This window comes from Salvelinus fontinalis, chromosome 22, assembly GCF_029448725.1.
Source record: "Salvelinus fontinalis isolate EN_2023a chromosome 22, ASM2944872v1, whole genome shotgun sequence".
Lineage (NCBI taxonomy): Eukaryota > Metazoa > Chordata > Actinopteri > Salmoniformes > Salmonidae > Salvelinus > Salvelinus fontinalis.
Window position 1 is genome coordinate 33,125,418 of NC_074686.1, and position 20,382 is coordinate 33,145,799.

The window sequence follows — 20,382 nt, forward strand, 5'->3', positions numbered from 1 at the left end:
TCAGAAAGGTACAGAACGGCAGGCTCAGGGTCAGGGCAGGCAGAGGTCAGTAATCCAGGGCAGTGTCAGAAAGGTACAGAACGGCAGGCAGGCTCAGGGTCAGGGCAGGCAGAGGTCAGTAATCCAGGGCAGTGTCAGAAAGGTACAGAACGGCAGGCTCAGGGTCAGGGCAGGCAGAGGTCAGTAATCCAGGGCAGTGTCAGAAAGGTACAGAACGGCAGGCAGGCTCTGGGTCAGGGCAGGCAGAGGTCAGTAATCCAGGGCAGTGTCAGAAAGGTACAGAACGGCAGGCAGGCAGGCTCTGGGTCAGGGCAGGCAGAGGTCAGTAATCCAGGGCAGTGTCAGAAAGGTACAGAACGGCAGGCAGGCAGGCTCTGGGTCAGGGCAGGCAGAGGTCAGTAATCCAGGGCAGTGTCAGAAAGGTACAGAACGGCAGGCAGGCAGGCTCTGGGTCAGGGCAGGAAGAGGTCAGTAATCCAGGGCAGAGTCAGTAAGGTACAGAAAGGCAGGCAGGCTCAGGGTCAGGGCAGGCAGAGGTCAGTAATCCAGGGCAGAGTCAGAAAGGTACAGAACGGCAGGCTCAGGGTCAGGGCAGGCAGAGGTCAGTAATCCAGGGCAGTGTCAGAAAGGTACAGAACGGCAGGCAGGCTCTGGGTCAGGGCAGGCAGAGGTCAGTAATCCAGGGCAGTGTCAGTAAGGTACAGAACGGCAGGCAGGCTCAGGGTCAGGGCAGGCAGAGGTCAGTAATCCAGGGCAGTGTCAGAAAGGTACAGAACGGCAGGCTCAGGGTCAGGGCAGGCAGAGGTCAGTAATCCAGGGCAGTGTCAGAAAGGTACAGAACGGCAGGCAGGCTCAGGGTCAGGGCAGGCAGAGGTCAGTAATCCAGGGCAGTGTCAGAAAGGTACAGAACGGCAGGCTCAGGGTCAGGGCAGGCAGAGGTCAGTAATCCAGGGCAGTGTCAGAAAGGTACAGAACGGCAGGCAGGCTCTGGGTCAGGGCAGGCAGAGGTCAGTAATCCAGGGCAGTGTCAGAAAGGTACAGAACGGCAGGCAGGCAGGCTCTGGGTCAGGGCAGGCAGAGGTCAGTAATCCAGGGCAGTGTCAGAAAGGTACAGAACGGCAGGCAGGCAGGCTCTGGGTCAGGGCAGGCAGAGGTCAGTAATCCAGGGCAGTGTCAGAAAGGTACAGAACGGCAGGCAGGCAGGCTCTGGGTCAGGGCAGGAAGAGGTCAGTAATCCAGGGCAGAGTCAGTAAGGTACAGAAAGGCAGGCAGGCTCAGGGTCAGGGCAGGCAGAGGTCAGTAATCCAGGGCAGTGTCAGTAAGGTACAGAACGGCAGGCAGGCTCAGGGTCAGGGCAGGCAGAGGTCAGTAATCCAGGGCAGAGTCAGAAAGGTACAGAACGGCAGGCTCAGGGTCAGGGCAGGCAGAGGTCAGTAATCCAGGGCAGTGTCAGTAAGGTACAGAACGGCAGGCAGGCTCAGGGTCAGGGCAGGCAGAGGTCAGTAATCCAGGGCAGTGTCAGTAAGGTACAGAACGGCAGGCAGGCTCAGGGTCAGGGCAGGCAGAGGTCAGTAATCCAGGGCAGAGTCAGAAAGGTACAGAACGGCAGGCTCAGGGTCAGGGCAGGCAGAGGTCAGTAATCCAGGGCAGTGTCAGTAAGGTACAGAACGGCAGGCAGGCTCAGGGTCAGGGCAGGCAGAGGTCAGTAATCCAGGGCAGTGTCAGAAAGGTACAGAACGGCAGGCTCAGGGTCAGGGCAGGCAGAGGTCAGTAATCCAGGGCAGTGTCAGAAAGGTACAGAACGGCAGGCAGGCTCAGGGTCAGGGCCGGCAGAGGTCAGTAATCCAGGGCAGTGTCAGAAAGGTACAGAACGGCAGGCTCAGGGTCAGGGCAGGCAGAGGTCAGTAATCCAGGGCAGTGTCAGAAAGGTACAGAACGGCAGGCAGGCTCTGGGTCAGGGCAGGCAGAGGTCAGTAATCCAGGGCAGTGTCAGAAAGGTACAGAACGGCAGGCAGGCAGGCTCTGGGTCAGGGCAGGCAGAGGTCAGTAATCCAGGGCAGTGTCAGAAAGGTACAGAACGGCAGGCAGGCAGGCTCTGGGTCAGGGCAGGCAGAGGTCAGTAATCCAGGGCAGTGTCAGAAAGGTACAGAACGGCAGGCAGGCTCAGGGTCAGGGCAGGCAGAGGTCAGTAATCCAGGGCAGTGTCAGAAAGGTACAGAACGGCAGGCTCAGGGTCAGGGCAGGCAGAGGTCAGTAATCCAGGGCAGTGTCAGAAAGGTACAGAACGGCAGGCAGGCTCTGGGTCAGGGCAGGCAGAGGTCAGTAATCCAGGGCAGTGTCAGAAAGGTACAGAACGGCAGGCAGGCAGGCTCTGGGTCAGGGCAGGCAGAGGTCAGTAATCCAGGGCAGTGTCAGAAAGGTACAGAACGGCAGGCAGGCAGGCTCTGGGTCAGGGCAGGCAGAGGTCAGTAATCCAGGGCAGTGTCAGAAAGGTACAGAACGGCAGGCAGGCAGGCTCTGGGTCAGGGCAGGAAGAGGTCAGTAATCCAGGGCAGAGTCAGTAAGGTACAGAAAGGCAGGCAGGCTCAGGGTCAGGGCAGGCAGAGGTCAGTAATCCAGGGCAGTGTCAGTAAGGTACAGAACGGCAGGCAGGCTCAGGGTCAGGGCAGGCAGAGGTCAGTAATCCAGGGCAGAGTCAGAAAGGTACAGAACGGCAGGCTCAGGGTCAGGGCAGGCAGAGGTCAGTAATCCAGGGCAGTGTCAGTAAGGTACAGAACGGCAGGCAGGCTCAGGGTCAGGGCAGGCAGAGGTCAGTAATCCAGGGCAGTGTCAGTAAGGTACAGAACGGCAGGCAGGCTCAGGGTCAGGGCAGGCAGAGGTCAGTAATCCAGGGCAGAGTCAGAAAGGTACAGAACGGCAGGCTCAGGGTCAGGGCAGGCAGAGGTCAGTAATCCAGGGCAGTGTCAGTAAGGTACAGAACGGCAGGCAGGCTCAGGGTCAGGGCAGGCAGAGGTCAGTAATCCAGGGCAGTGTCAGAAAGGTACAGAACGGCAGGCTCAGGGTCAGGGCAGGCAGAGGTCAGTAATCCAGGGCAGTGTCAGAAAGGTACAGAACGGCAGGCAGGCTCAGGGTCAGGGCAGGCAGAGGTCAGTAATCCAGGGCAGTGTCAGAAAGGTACAGAACGGCAGGCTCAGGGTCAGGGCAGGCAGAGGTCAGTAATCCAGGGCAGTGTCAGAAAGGTACAGAACGGCAGGCAGGCTCTGGGTCAGGGCAGGCAGAGGTCAGTAATCCAGGGCAGTGTCAGAAAGGTACAGAACGGCAGGCAGGCAGGCTCTGGGTCAGGGCAGGCAGAGGTCAGTAATCCAGGGCAGTGTCAGAAAGGTACAGAACGGCAGGCAGGCAGGCTCTGGGTCAGGGCAGGCAGAGGTCAGTAATCCAGGGCAGTGTCAGAAAGGTACAGAACGGCAGGCAGGCAGGCTCTGGGTCAGGGCAGGCAGAGGTCAGTAATCCAGGGCAGTGTCAGAAAGGTACAGAACGGCAGGCAGGCAGGCTCTGGGTCAGGGCAGGAAGAGGTCAGTAATCCAGGGCAGAGTCAGTAAGGTACAGAAAGGCAGGCAGGCTCAGGGTCAGGGCAGGCAGAGGTCAGTAATCCAGGGCAGAGTCAGAAAGGTACAGAACGGCAGGCTCAGGGTCAGGGCAGGCAGAGGTCAGTAATCCAGGGCAGTGTCAGAAAGGTACAGAACGGCAGGCAGGCTCTGGGTCAGGGCAGGCAGAGGTCAGTAATCCAGGGCAGTGTCAGAAAGGTACAGAACGGCAGGCAGGCAGGCTCTGGGTCAGGGCAGGAAGAGGTCAGTAATCCAGGGCAGAGTCAGTAAGGTACAGAACGGCAGGCAGGCTCAGGGTCAGGGCAGGCAGAATGGTCAAAGAACTAGAAAACAAGGACTAGAGAGAACAGGAGTACGGGGGGGGGGGGGGGGGGGGACAAGAAGAACTGGCAACAGACAAACAGAAAACACAGGTATAAATGCACAGGGGACAATGGGGGAAATGGGTGACACCTGGACGGGGGTGGAGACAAGCACAAGACAGATCAGGGTGTCACAGCCTCCCTCTGCAGGGGAGAGCACTATCTCTCCTTCACAGTATGCATGAGGTGCCTACTGCTATACTCCGGATGAGGAGAAATTCAATGCCTGGATAATAGATCATCCTTTTATACAGTGTTTTGTTGTTGTTGCTTTACCTGGTAACGTTTTTCGGATAATAACGAATTAATAACTGTTTAATAACAAAGTTATAGTATTTAGTGTCAATGCAGAGGTTCATCTATGCAAGTAACATGAGATTGTGTGAAATTATGCAGATGTTCTCTGGACACGCCCACCAGGTTTTAATTTTCGCCGTTTAAATCGAAAACCACACCCCTTTATGCAAATCACTCACCTCCGTCAGCGGAAGCTGGCTTTACACTTATTTCCGACAGATATTCCTTTAAAGGCAAATTAAAGCTGTGGGTTGACTGACTGCAAGACGTCCCAGAGGATCCAGTCGATGCACCAAAATACCTTCCGAGGGGACGTAAAAACACTATCGCAACAGTTACGAACGAAGGAAAGAGATAAGGATAACTGGGTAAGCATAATGCATGTTTTAACAGATTACATTATTATTATTATTGGCCAACTATCGTTACCAAGCATCGCAGGTTACTTGCTGCAGCAAAAGGTTTCGCTTGACGGTTGCAGTAGCTATGCGATACGTTATACTTGTGTGACAAGCAGCATCGAAATGTTCCGTGGGCGGCTATAATAAACGCGTTTCCCTATATGTGTTTTACACTGTACTAGAATGAACGAACTGACAACCTCAAGTTTGTTGATAATGTTGAATATACAGCGGTCTTAATTAGATAATCATTTTGAGTGCTCGTTCAGCTGTCTACGATGGATGCTGTTGACAGTGGCCAGAGTAGATTTAAGGTGGCATAACGTTAATTGGCCAGTTGTCAATTACAAATTGTCACGTTAACCTTTTCATATAATACAATAAAATGTTCATATAACCATTTACATTATAACGTTAATTCTTTCAAAAGCACTCTACAATATATTCCACGAGAGCTAGCTACTATTTTCTACCGTGTCATCCCGTCCAACTACTGTAGTTACTGTACAGGTGCGCGTGCGCCTGTAAAAAGTAGCCTATATGTTTTGCATTTGTTTTCACAGAATAACATTGTTATGCATTACTAATATGAATGTAAATTGACAAGATTTTTTTGCCATGTCTTGTCATGGCATTAATCCAAAAATTCATTAGATTTGTTTTGTTGCCTCGCATAATTTTGTACGTTCTACGACCGCAGCACAGCCATGGCTGAATAAGTAAAAACCCACGCTCTCTCCTGTACAATTGATTTATTGTGACATTTCAATCAACACTAGTCTCCAAATTAGCAATATGCATGTGTAAGGTGATTATGACGCAATTTATAATCAAAGCACATTCTTAAATAGCATATTTCATTCTGTCAAATAGGCCAGTTAATTATACAGTTAAAGCAACCAAGTTTGTTTGTTGACCAGTTTTTCAAAATACATTTGTACCTCTAGCTTTTACTCTTCAGCATAGTACAGTACAAGTGATACACCTGTAGTATTCTAACTTAAAGCAGTACAATCGGAAAGAGTGTAGGAGTAGTGGTGGAATATAGTGTGCTAATTGAGAGGTCTAGCTTTTGATACCCTCAGCGACAATGTCACATATCTCACTCTGAGTGTGTTTGAGCTGGGTAAACAAACCAAGCAGCCCACAGTCAGCTCAGCTCCATACCTGAAAAGTTACCCATCACATACTTGAGAATACCTTCCCCCCCATAATAGCCTAGTTGCATCACAGTTAATTCTGAGCCAAAAGATAAAACTAAAAGCACCTTGTATCGTTATAATTATAGAATATCTATCACTATAGAATATCTATCATTATAGAATATCTATTATTATAGAATATCATTATAGAATATCTATCATTATAGAATATCTATCATTATAGAATATCATTATAGAACATCTATCATTATAGAATATCTATCATTATAGAATATCTATCATTATAGAATATCTATCATTATAGAATATCATTATAGAATATCTATCATTATAGAATATCTATCATTATAGAATAGACTATCTAGCCTATAAAGCATATGTATCACTAAACTTCAAGGAGAGAACAACAAAATGCCATGGATGATTGTGGATGTCTTGTTGTTTGGTATTACTCTAACAAGTTCTTAACATCTGCTATATTTACTTGCATCGTGAGTCTATATTTAATGCAACGTCCAGGTTCATGTCAGGGAATTGGTGTGGAGGACATTGAAATCAGATGTAAATCGCCCTTTGCTGTTTTGCGCTGAGATGCAAAACAGAAGGGTAGAGAGAGCCTGCGGTAGGTTTTCTCTTCTGCTGATTACCCAAGTGCCTCGAGGGTGGCGATGCATTGGGTACTTCTTTGCTTTCCAGAAAAGTGTGCTAACCTAACCACAATGCTTTGTTTGTCTTTGGCAGGTGCCAAGAAGACCACTACTCCTCTTTTCAAAGAGGACTAGGAGTACGACGTCTTTGGAACCACTGCTGTTGCATGCAGTCGTCTGCAGAGGTTACTGTATGAAGCTTTTAAGGCCTTTTTGGTGAGTCTGTCTGGGTGTTTTTTATAACTCATTCGTTTTTAGACTATTCAGGTTAGATACCAGATCTAGACCATGTAGATAGACACACACACACACACACACGCCCATATACACACTCACACATACACACATACATACACACACACACACATACACACATAGATATACACACATACATACAGTACATATACACACATACACACATACATATACACACATACATATACACACATACACACAGTACATATACACACATACATATACACAAACCCATAAACACCCTCTTACACACTCTCCTGACCTGGAACTGTAGTGATGCGGGTTGTGCCGGTCCGGTCTGGTTTCAGCTCAACCGTCATGAAGTGAAACCTTTACTTCCCATTAATGCTATTGATTTCTAAACACTCCTGCTGACTCAGCAGGCGGTCTCGCACCGCGGCAAAGAAATGGCACGAGCCAGGCAACCACAGACCCTTGTTCTTGATTCGTTGCAGACTTTCTAAGTTGCGTCACCAACCCTGAATAAAGCCTCAACGACACATGACAGAAAGGTTACTGTCAGAGCTTCAGCTACTAAAGTGGAAGTGTTCTTCCACAACCCCAGAAGTCACTGGACTGCACTCTCACACAACTTGTCCCTCCAGCACTTTGTGTTCCTCATTGCAGCTTAAAACAGCTGATTAAACCTTTCTGGCTGACTGCTCGATGTGGAGGCATGAGAAATCCTCCTAAATGGGCAAAATAAGTCTCTTTAAAAACAATGATAGGTTTAGTTTTAGGCTATCTTGTCTTTGGTTGTATGCTTCTGACAAGGTCTAATTATTTTATTTTAAATTGACAGTGCGTTTAGAAATGGTAGCCCTAATCCCAGGCCTATAGTTTGATTTTTTTGCTTAACTTGTTGTTGTGGGAGACATTGGATATTAGGGCATATAATATCCAATGTAATAAAATGTGGAAAAGGGAAGGGGTTTGAATACTTTCCGAATGCACTGTAAATCAGGCTGAAATAGTTTGTTGTTTGTCTGTGTTCACTTGTTGATGTCACAGTGATTGTTGATGGAGAGCAGACCTGACTCTGGCCACGCGGACACATTGTCGTCGCTCTAAATCAACATCAGGTGACATGCATGCAGCATGATGCTTCTGAGGTTTAATAATAGCCCTGGTTCGAATGTAGAGGTCAGATACACACTGCTCCTGTCCTGTTAGCAAAGGGTCTTCATTTTCCACCTTCGTCTATTATAGTTATCATCCTATACTGAACAAAATTATGAACGCAAGTGTTGGTCCCATGTTTCATGAGCTGAAATTAAAGATCCAAGAAATGTTCCATATTCACAAATTTGTTTACATCCCTGATAGTGAACATTTCTCCTTTGCCAAGATAATTAATCAACCTGACAGGTGTGGCATATCAAGAAGCTGATTAAACATGATCCTTACACATGTGCACCTTGTGCTGGGGACAATAATAGGCCACTCTAAAATGTGCAGTTTTGTCACACAACACAATGCCACAGATGTCTCAAGTTTTGAGGGAGCGTGCAATTGGCATGCTGACCGCAGGAATGTCCACCAGAGCTGTTGCTAGAGAATTGAATGTTTATTTCTCTACCATAAGCCGTTTTAGAAAATTTGGCACTACGTCCAACCGGCTTCGCAGCGGTAGACCACGTGTATGGCGTTGTGTGGCCGAGCGTTTTGCTGATGTTAATGTTGTGAACAGAGTGCCCCATGGTGGCGATGTTATGGGCAGGCATAAGCAACTGACAACGAACACAATTGCATTTTTTCAATGAAAATTTGAATGCACGGAAGTACTGTGACGAGATCCTAAGAAATAGATGTTTTATATAGTGTAGTCTGGAGGAATAGATGAACAGGAGAACCAGGTGAGTGATGGCTGAAAGGGGATGCAGCTGGCTGATTACATCTGCCACACGTGGGCATTATTGGACCGGTCATACAATAGCATAGTTGCTGTTGCTTAAATTCTTTTGAACTGACTTTCTAAACATTTTATAATGGGCACCAGCGGGTTCTTTAGATCGGTAGGGTAGTATTGTTTTCATATGCTAGTATAATATGAAATGGTACTACGGTATTCTAAAATGTTGGTATCATAAGTACAGTATCATGATGTTTTGGTACCGTGGTACCCGGAACGCCGTGCAACACTACTTAGGATGGCCTCTTGGGCTAGTGGCTGGATGCTCTCTCTCCCTCCACTCACTCTCTTTCTCCCCGTCTCTCTCTCCCTCCACTCACTCTCTTTCTCCCCGTCTCTCTCTCCCTCCACTCACTCTCTTTCTCCCCGTCTCTCTCTTTCCCCCCTACTCACTCTCTTTCTCCCCGTCTCTCTCTCCCTCCACTCACTCTCTTTCTCCCCGTCTCTCTCTCCCTCCACTCACTCTCTTTCTCCCCGTCTCTCTCTCCCTCCACTCACTCTCTTTCTCCCCGTCTCTCTCTCCCTCCACTCAGTCTCTTTCTCCCCGTCTCTCTCTCCCTCCACTCAGTCTCTTTCTCCCCGTCTCTCTCTCCCTCCACTCACTCTCTTTCTCCCCGTCTCTCTCTCCCTCCACTCACTGTCTTTCTCCCCATCTCTCGCTCTTGATTAACTTGTTTTTCCCTCTCTCCGCACCATGCAGCCTGCTCATAAGGTAGCCAGAGCTGCAGTTATATTACCAGTTACAGTAGCAGTTATATTACCAGTTACATTACCAGTTACATTACCAGTTATATTACCAGTTATATTAGCAGTAATATTACCAGTTACATTAGCAGTTATATTACAAGTTACATTACCAGTTACATTAGCAGTTACATTAGCAGTTATATTACAAGTTACATTAGCAGTTATATTAGCAGTTACATTAGCAGTTATATTACCAGTTACATTGCCGCATCACAACACAAGCTCAGTTAGTCCAGCTCCTATGTAGCCTGCCTTGCAGCAGAAGGAGGATTCTGACTCAACTGAATGGGAAAGTCTAAGATGAGACTGCACTACGTGTTGTTCCTGTCTGCGCTCAACCTTGATTCAGGTTGTCTGGTAGTTCTCTGGTAGTCAGGGCTGTGATGTTTGTCAGCTCTTTGACTCTTGTTTTTGTGACTAAACAGACCTGACTGCTGCCTGTTGTTGCCGCGGGCTGTAATGTCTGTCTGAGATGCCGGTCTACCTGTGTACCCACCGTAGTGGACCACAATAGGTCTAGGTCCTCTTCACGCCATTCTTGTGCTCTGTTGTCTGTCTAAAAACAATCATCATGTGCTTTCACCCATGGAATTAGCTGTCAGGGGGTCAAAGGTTAGGGGGGTAGGATGACCTGAAATATTCTGCTTTTACAAAATGTGATGCTGTTTTCAAATGAAACACAATACCTCGCTCTTGTTAAAGCTTTTAGAATTGATTTGTTTTTTTAGAATTGGCATAGGGATAGGGAGGGCGAACTCAAACAAGGACATATCTACAGGCTGCAGTGGGTTTTCATTGCTTCTGCTTCTCAAGGCGCTAGACTTTCATTTCCCCAGATGATTCATGGGTGTGTCTGTTGAGGTGATACCTGAGTATTGTTGATACCTGAGTATTGTTGATGATCAGTCACTAGATTGATTCATGGGTGTGTCTGGTGAGGTGATAACTGAGTATTGTTGATGATCAGTCACTAAATTGATTCATGGCTCTGTGTCGTTCTCAATGGAGACAGACTGCTCAGGTTTTTTTGTTTTTGTATTCTCATGCCCCTCTTGAAATGAGAGAAGCAGGTGGTTTGCTCCCCTTTCTCCCTCCCTCGACCCCTCTCTCCCATAATGTGTCTCCACTCCAACCCAGGTAACTCACTCAGAAGCTTGGGTGACAGGACTTGGCAGTGGTTCAAGAACAACATTAAGGCAGCAGCCATCTAGTGAGTGAGAACATCTCCTCTCAGACAACAAATGCAGTGTGGCTAGTTTGGTATGAAAGGTTTCCTTGTAGTGTTTACCTGGGCCAGATCTATTTGGATATGGTTGATATGAGATGCCACCATCTTGACACACAGGTGGGTCATTGTTCATTTAGTGATGATGTAGAGAATGGAGACTTTACAAGATAAGCCTAACATTACTGGTTTTGTTTGTCATTCATTTGAATGTGCAATTGTTAGTGAGAAAACCATAATAGTTTTTGTGTTGTGCATTGTCAACTGTCTATGGTTTAGATTAAGAGTAGATAGGTGATGATGACATAGCCTAGTTTACGCACAGATACCTGAACATAGAAATAGAGTCTACACTGAGTATACCAAACATAAGGAACACCTTCCTAATATTGAGTTGCATGGAAAGAGCAGGTGTTCTTAATGTTTTGTATACTCATTATAGTTCTAGTGTGATTGTGACGTCTGCCACGTCTGCCAGCATACTCTGTTGAGGACTGATTTCAAGGAATTAAATACAGTGAACTGTACTGTATGATGATGGAATTCAACAGGTTTGTTTTAGTCACTCGTGGGCTTGGTTTTATAATAACCTGACCTTGGTCGATTGGCTAGATTTATGGAAGTATAAAATTATAGGCCTTCAGAAAGTATTCATACCCCTTGACTTATTCCACATTTTGTTGTGTTACAGCCTGAATTCCAAATGGATTAAATATATTCTTTCCTCACCCATCTACACACAATACCCATAATGACAAAGTGAAAACAGGTTTTTATAATTTTATGCAATGATTTGAAAGAAAAATGAAATACAGAATTATCTAAATATTCACACCCAATTGATGTTAGAGTCACCTTTGGCAGTCTCTAAGAACTTTGCACACCTGGATTGTACAATATTTGCACATTATTCTTTAAAAAAGCTCTGTCAAGTAGGTTGTTGATCATTGCTAGACAGACATTTTTAAGTCTTGCCATAGATTTTCAAGCCGATTTCAGTCAACTGTAACTAGGCCACTCAGGAACATTCTTCTTGGTAACTCCAGTGTAGATTTTGCCTTGTGTTTTAGGTTATTGTTCTGCTGAAAGGTGAATTTATCTCCTAGTGTCTATTGGAAAGCAGACAACCAGGTTTTCCTCTAGAATTTTGCCTGTGCTTAGCTCTATTCCGTTTCTTTTCATCCTAAAAGAAACTCCCTAGTCCTTGCCGATGACAAGGATACCCATAACATCATGCAGCCACCACCATGTTTGAAAATATGAAGTGTGGTACTCAGTGATGTGTTGTGTTGGATTTGCAAACAGGATGCATGTTTTGGAATATCTGAGCACTTTCCTTCCTCTTTGGCAACTGAGACAAGAAGGACACCTGTAGATTTGTAGTAACTTGGTGTATTGATACACCATCCAAAGTAAAATTAATAACTTCACCATGCTCATAGGGATGTTAAATGTCTGCTTTTAGGGATGTTTAATAGGTGCCCTTCTTTATTAGGTATACCACCCCATTCACGAAAATGGTTCGCTCCAACAGAAAAAGCAGGCAGACGGGCACCGAGGCATTCAGTTACTGGTCAAGTGAACATTAGAGTGGGCAAAACACCAAAGCGACTTTAAGTCACCGGCAGTCCTGTGGGCGAAAACGGCTCGTTGATGAGAGGTCGAAGGAGAATGGCAAGAATCGTGCTAGCAGGCGGGCCACAAACAGGGAAATGATGGAGCAGTACCTACTGCCCCACAGTACCTACTGCCCCAACAGTACCTACTGCCCCTACAGTACCTACTGCCCCTACAGTACCTACAGTACATACTGCCCCTACCTCCCCTTCAGTACCTACTGCCCTACAGTACCTACTGCCCTACAGTACCTACTGCCCTACAGTACCTACGGCCCTACAGTACCTACAGTACCTACTGCCCCTATAGTGCCTACAGTACCTACTGCCCCTACAGTACCTACTGCCCCTACAGTACCTACAGTAGCTGCTGCCCCTATAGTACCTACAGTACCTGCTGCCCCTATAGTACCTACAGTACCAATAGTACCTACAGTACGTACTTCCCCTACCTCCCCTACAGTACCTACTGCCCTACAGTACCTACAGTACCTACGGCCCTACAGTACCTACAGTACCTGCTGCCCCTACAGTACCTACAGTACCTACTGCCCTACAGTACCTACTGCCCCTACAGTACCTACAGTACCTGCTGCCCCTACAGTACCCACAGTACCTGCTGCCCCTACAGTACCTGCTACCCCGAAGGTACCTACAGTACCTACTGCCCCTACCTCCCCTTCAGTACCTACTGCCCTACAGTACCTACTGCCCTACAGTACCTACTGCCCTACAGTACCTACTGCCCTACAGTACCTACTGCCCCTACAGTACCTACAGTAGCTGCTGCCCCTATAGTACCTACAGTACCTGCTGCCCCTATAGTACCTACAGTACCAATAGTACCTACAGTACGTACTTCCCCTACCTCCCCTACAGTACCTACTGCCCTACAGTACCTACAGTACCTACGGCCCTACAGTACCTACAGTACCTGCTGCCCCTACAGTACCTACAGTACCTACTGCCCTACAGTACCTGCTGCCCCTACAGTACCTACAGTACCTGCTGCCCCTACAGTACCCACAGTACCTGCTGCCCCTACAGTACCTACAGTACCTGCTACCCCGAAGGTACCTACAGTACCTACTGCCCCTACAGTACCTACAGTACCTACTGCCCCTACAGTACCTACAGTACCTACAGTACCTGCTGCCCTACAGTACCTACTGCCCCTATAGTACCTACAGTACCTACTGCCCCTACAGTACCTACTGACCCTATAGTACCTACAGTACATACTGCCCCTACAGTACCTATAGTACCTACAGTACCTACTGCCCCTATAGTACCTACAGTACCTATAGTACCTACAGTACCTACTGCCCCTATAGTACCTACAGTACCTACTGCCCCTATAGTACCTACTGCCCTACAGTACCTACAGTACCTGCTGCCCCTACAGTACCCACAGTACCTGCTGCCCCTACAGTACCTGCTACCCCGAAGGTACCTACAGTACCTACTGCCCCTACCTCCCCTTCAGTACCTACTGCCCTACAGTACCTACTGCCCTACAGTACCTACTGCCCTACAGTACCTACTGCCCTACAGTACCTACTGCCCCTACAGTACCTACAGTAGCTGCTGCCCCTATAGTACCTACAGTACCTGCTGCCCCTATAGTACCTACAGTACCAATAGTACCTACAGTACGTACTTCCCCTACCTCCCCTACAGTACCTACTGCCCTACAGTACCTACAGTACCTACGGCCCTACAGTACCTACAGTACCTGCTGCCCCTACAGTACCTACAGTACCTACTGCCCTACAGTACCTGCTGCCCCTACAGTACCTACAGTACCTGCTGCCCCTACAGTACCCACAGTACCTGCTGCCCCTACAGTACCTACAGTACCTGCTACCCCGAAGGTACCTACAGTACCTACTGCCCCTACAGTACCTACAGTACCTACTGCCCCTACAGTACCTACAGTACCTACAGTACCTGCTGCCCTACAGTACCTACTGCCCCTATAGTACCTACAGTACCTACTGCCCCTACAGTACCTACTGACCCTATAGTACCTACAGTACATACTGCCCCTACAGTACCTATAGTACCTACAGTACCTACTGCCCCTATAGTACCTACAGTACCTATAGTACCTACAGTACCTACTGCCCCTATAGTACCTACAGTACCTACTGCCCCTATAGTACCTACTGCCCTACAGTACCTACAGTACCTGCTGCCCTACAGTACCTACTGCCCCTATAGTACCTACAGTACCTACTGCCCCTACAGTACCTATAGTACCTACAGTACCTACTGCCCCTATAGTACCTACAGTACCTATTGCCCCTACAGTACCTACTGCCCTACAGTACCTACAGTACCTACTGCCCCTATAGTACCTACTGCCCTACAGTACCTACAGTACCTACTGCTCCTATAGTACCTACAGTACCTACTGCCCCTATAGTACCTACAGTACCTGCTGCCCCTACAGTACCTACAGTACCTACTGCCCCTACAGTACCTACTGCCCCTACAGTCCCTACATTACCTACTGCCCCTACTGGCCCTACAGTACATACTGCCCCTATAGTACCTACAGTACTTACAGTACCTGCTGCCCCTAAAGTACCTACAGTACCTGCTGCCCCTAAAGTACCTACAGTACCTGCTGCCCCTATAGTACCTACAGTACCTGCTGCCCCTATAGTACCTACAGTACCTACTGCCCCTATAGTACCTACAGTACTTACAGTACCTGCTGCCCCTATAGTACCTACAGTACTTACAGTACCTGCTGCCCCTAAAGTACCTACAGTACCTGCTGCCCCTATAGTACCTACAGTACCTGCTACCCCGAAGGTACCTACAGTACCTACTGCCCCTACAGTACCTACAGTACCTACTGCCCCTACAGTACCTACTGCCCCTATAGTACCTACAGTACCTACTGCCCCTATAGTACCTACAGCACCTACTGCCCCAACAGTACCTACAGTACCTACTGCCCCACAGTACCGACAGTACCTACTGCCCCTATAGTACCTACTGCCCCTATAGTATCTACTGCCCTACAGTACCTACTGCCCTACAGTACCTACAGTACCTACAGTACCTACTGCCCTACAGTACCTACAGTACCTACAGTACCTACTGCCCCTATAGTACCTACAGTACCTACAGTACCTACTGTCCTACAGTACCTACTGCCCCTACAGTACCTACAGTACCTACAGTACCTACTGCCCTACAGTACCTACTGCCCTACAGTACCTACTGCCCTACAGTACCTACGGCCCTACAGTACCTACAGTACCTACTGCCCCTATAGTGCCTACAGTACCTACTGCCCCTACAGTACCTACTGCCCCTACAGTACCTACAGTAGCTGCTGCCCCTATAGTACCTACAGTACCTGCTGCCCCTATAGTACCTACAGTACCAATAGTACCTACAGTACGTACTTCCCCTACCTCCCCTACAGTACCTACTGCCCTACAGTACCTACAGTACCTACGGCCCTACAGTACCTACAGTACCTACTGCCCCTACAGTACCTACTGCCCCTACAGTACCTACAGTAGCTGCTGCCCCTATAGTACCTACAGTACCTACGGCCCTACAGTACCTACAGTACCTGCTGCCCCTACAGTACCTACAGTACCTACTGCCCTACAGTACCTACTGCCCCTATAGTGCCTACAGTACCTACTGCCCCTACAGTACCTACTGCCCCTACAGTACCTACAGTAGCTGCTGCCGCTATAGTACCTACAGTACCTGCTGCCCCTATAGTACCTACAGTACCAATAGTACCTACAGTACGTACTTCCCCTACCTCCCCTACAGTACGTACTGCCCTACAGTACCTACAGTACCTACGGCCCTACAGTACCTACAGTACCTACTGCCCCTACAGTACCTACTGCCCCTACAGTACCTACAGTAGCTGCTGCCCCTATAGTACCCACAGTACCTGCTGCCCCTACAGTACCTACAGTACCTGCTACCCCGAAGGTACCTACAGTACCTACTGCCCCTACAGTACCTACAGTACCTACTGCCCCTACAGTACCTACAGTACCTGCTGCCCTACAGTACCTACTGCCCCTATAGTACCTACAGTACCTACTGCCCCTACAGTACCTACTGACCCTATAGTACCTACAGTACCTACTGCCCCTACAGTACCTATAGTACCTACAGTACCTACTGCCCCTATAGTACCTACAGTACCTATAGTACCTACAGTACCTACTGCCCCTATAGTACCTACAGTACCTACTGCCCCTATAGTACCTACTGCCCTACAGTACCTACAGTACCTGCTGCCCTACAGTACCTACTGCCCCTATAGTACCTACAGTACCTACTGCCCCTACAGTACCTATAGTACCTACAGTACCTACTGCCCCTATAGTACCTACAGTACCTATTGCCCCTACAGTACCTACTGCCCTACAGTACCTACAGTACCTACTGCCCCTATAGTACCTACTGCCCTACAGTACCTACAGTACCTACTGCCCCTATAGTACCTACAGTACCTACTGCCCCTATAGTACCTACAGTACCTGCTGCCCCTACAGTACCTACAGTACCTACTGCCCCTACAGTACCTACTGCCCCTACAGTCCCTACAGTACCTACTGCCCCTACTGGCCCTACAGTACATACTGCCCCTATAGTACCTACAGTACTTTCAGTACCTGCTGCCCCTAAAGTACCTACAGTACCTGCTGCCCCTATAGTACCTACAGTACCTGCTGCCCCTATAGTACCTACAGTACCTACTGCCCCTACAGTCCCTACAGTACCTACTGCCCCTACTGGCCCTACAGTACATACTGCCCCTATAGTACCTACAGTACTTACAGTACCTGCTGCCCCTAAAGTACCTACAGTACCTGCTGCCCCTATAGTACCTACTGCCCCTATAGTACCTACAGTACCTACTGCCCCTACAGTACCTACTGCCCCTACAGTACCAACAGTAGCTGCTGCCCGTACAGTACCTACAGTACCTGCTTCCCCTACAGTACCTACAGTACTTACAGTACCTGCTGCCCCTATAGTACCTACAGTACCTGCTGCCCCTATAGTACCTATAGTACCTACAGTACCTGCTGCCCTACAGTACCTACAGTACCTACTTCCCCTACAGTACCTACAGTACCTACTGCCCCTACAGTACCTACAGTACCTGCTTCCCCTACAGTACCTACAGTACTTACAGTACCTGCTGCCCCTATAGTACCTACAGTACCTGCTGCCCCTATAGTACCTATAGTACCTACAGTACCTGCTGCCCTACAGTACCTACAGTACCTACTTCCCCTACAGTACCTATAGGACCTACAGTACGTACTGCCCCTACCTCCCCTACAGTACCTACTGCCCCTACAGTACCTACAGTACCTACTGCCCCTACAGTACCTACTGCCCCTACAGTACCTATAGTACCTACTGCCCCTATAGTACCTACAGTACCTATAGTACCTACAGTACCTACTGACCCTATAGTACCTACAGTACCTACTGCCCTACAGTACCTACTGCCCCTATAGTACCTACAGTACCTACTGCCCCTATAGTACCTACAGTACCTGCTGCCCCTACAGTACCTACAGTACCTACTGCCCCTACAGTACCTACAGTACCTACTGCCCCTACTGGCCCTACATTACCTACTGCCCCTATAGCACCTACAGTACTTACAGTAGCTGCTGCCCCTATAGTACCTACAGTACCTGATGCCCCTATAGTACCTACAGCACCTACTGCCCCTATAGTACCTACAGTACCTACAGTACCTACTATTCCTATAGTACCTACAGTACCTGCTTCCCCTACAGTACCTACTGCCCCTATAGTACCTACTGCCCTACAGTACCTATAGTACCTACAGTACCTGCTTCCCCTACAGTACCTACTGCCCCTATAGTACCTACAGTACCTACTGCCCCTATAGTACCTACAGTACCTACAGTACCTACTGCCCCTACAGTACCTATAGTACCTACAGTACTTACTGCCCCTATAGTACCTACAGTACCTATTGCCCCTACAGTACCTACTGCCCTACAGTACCTACAGTACCTACTACCCCTATAGTACCTACAGTACCTATTGCCCCTACATTACCTACTGCCCTACAGTACCTACTGCCCCTATATTACCTACAGTACCTACTGCCCTACAGTACCTACAGTACCTACTGCCCCTATAGTACCTACAGTACCTGCTGCCCCTACAGTACCTACTGCCCCTACAGTACCTACAGTACCTACTGCCCCTACTGGCTCTACAGTACCTACTGTCCCTATAGTACCTACAGTACCTACAGTACCTGCTGCCCCTAAAGTACCTAAAGTACCTGCTGCCCCTATAGTACCTACAGTATCTACAGTACCTACTGCCCCTACAGTACCTACAGTTGCTGCTGCCCCTATAGTACCTACAGTACTTGCTGCCCCTATAGTACCTACAGTACCTGCTGCCCCTATAGTACCTACAGTACCTACAGTACCTACTGCCCCTATAGTACCTACAGTACCTACTGCCCCTACAGTACCTACTGCCCCTACAGTACCTACAGTAGCTGCTGCCCCTATAGTACCTACAGTACCTGCTGCCCCTATAGTACCTACAGTACCTACTGCCCCTACAGTACCTACTGCCCCTACAGTACCTACTGCCCCTACAGTACCTACTGCCCCTACAGTACCTACTGCCCCTATAGGACCTACAGTACCTATTGCCCCTACAGTACCTACAGTACCTACTGCCCTACAGTACCTACTGCCCCTATAGTACCTACAGTACCTACTGCCCTACAGTACCTACAGTACCTACTGCCCCTATAGTACCTACAGTACCTACTGCCCCTATAGTACCTACAGTACCTACTGCCCCTACTGGCCCTACAGTACCTACTGCCCCTATAGTACCTACAGTACCTACTGCCCCTACTGGCCCTACAGTACCTACTGCCCCAACAGTACCTACAGTACTTGCTGCCCCTATAGTACCTACAGTACTTACAGTACCTGCTGCCCCTATAGTACCTACAGTACTTACAGTACCTACTACTCCTATAGTACCTACAGTACTTACAGTACCTGCTGCCCCTATAGTACCTACAGTACCTGCTGCCCCTAAAGTACCTACAGTACCTGCTGCCCCTACAGTACCTACAGTACCTACAGTATCTATAGTACCTACAGTACCTACTGCCCCTATAGTACCTACAGTACCTACTACTCCTATAGTACCTACAGTACTTACAGTACCTGCTACCCCTACTGCCCCTACAGTACCTGCTGCCCCTACAGTACCTACAGTACCTACAGTACCTACTACTCCTATAGTACCTACAGTACTTACAGTACCTCCTGCCCCTACTTCCCCTACAGTACCTGCTGCACCTACAGTACCTACAGTACCTGCTGCCCCTATAGTACCTACAGTACCTACAGTACCTACTGCCCCTATAGTACCTACAGTACCTACAGTACCTGCTGCCCCTATAGGACCTACAGTACCTACAGTACCTACTGCCCCTACAGTACCGACAATACCTACAGTACTTACAGTACCTTCTGCCCCTACTGTCCCTACAGTACCTGCTGCCCCTATAGTACCTACAGTACCTACTGCCCCTATAGTACCTACAGTACCTACAGTACCTGCTGCCCCTATAGGACCTACAGTACCTACAGTACTTACAGTACCTACTGCCCTACAATACCTACTGCCCCTATAGTACCTACAGTACCTACTGCCCCTACAGTACCTACTGCCCCTACAGTACCTACAGTAGCTGCTGCCCCTATAGTACCTACAGTACCTGCTGCCCCTACAGTACCTACAGTACCTACGGTACCTACGGTACCTGCTGCCCCTATAGTACCTACAGTACCTGCTGCCCTACAGTACCTACAGTACCTACTGCCCCTATAGTACCTACAGTACCTACAGTACCTACTGCCCCTATAGTACCTACAGTACCTACTGCCCCTATAGTACCTACAGTACCTACTGCCCCTATAGTACCTACAGTACCTACTGCCCCTACAGTACCTACTTCCACTACAGTACCTATAGTACCTACAGTACCTACTGCCCCTATAGTACCTACAGTACCTATTGCCCCTACAGTACCTACAGTACCTACTGCCCTACAGTACCT

General features: G+C 48.5%; 1 protein-coding gene across 2 annotated transcripts in view; it reads left to right on the forward strand.

The window, feature by feature from the left end:
- Window positions 1-4,359: 4,359 nt before the first annotated feature.
- LOC129820223 (solute carrier family 45 member 4-like) overlaps window positions 4,360-20,382 on the forward strand; it is an 83,413-nt gene continuing 67,390 nt past the window's right edge. For both annotated transcript variants that reach the window (XR_008754165.1, XM_055877237.1), the window contains exons 1-2: window positions 4,360-4,632; window positions 6,570-6,691. The gene's annotated coding sequence lies outside the window, so the exon portion shown is untranslated. The remainder of the gene's footprint in view (window positions 4,633-6,569; window positions 6,692-20,382) is intronic.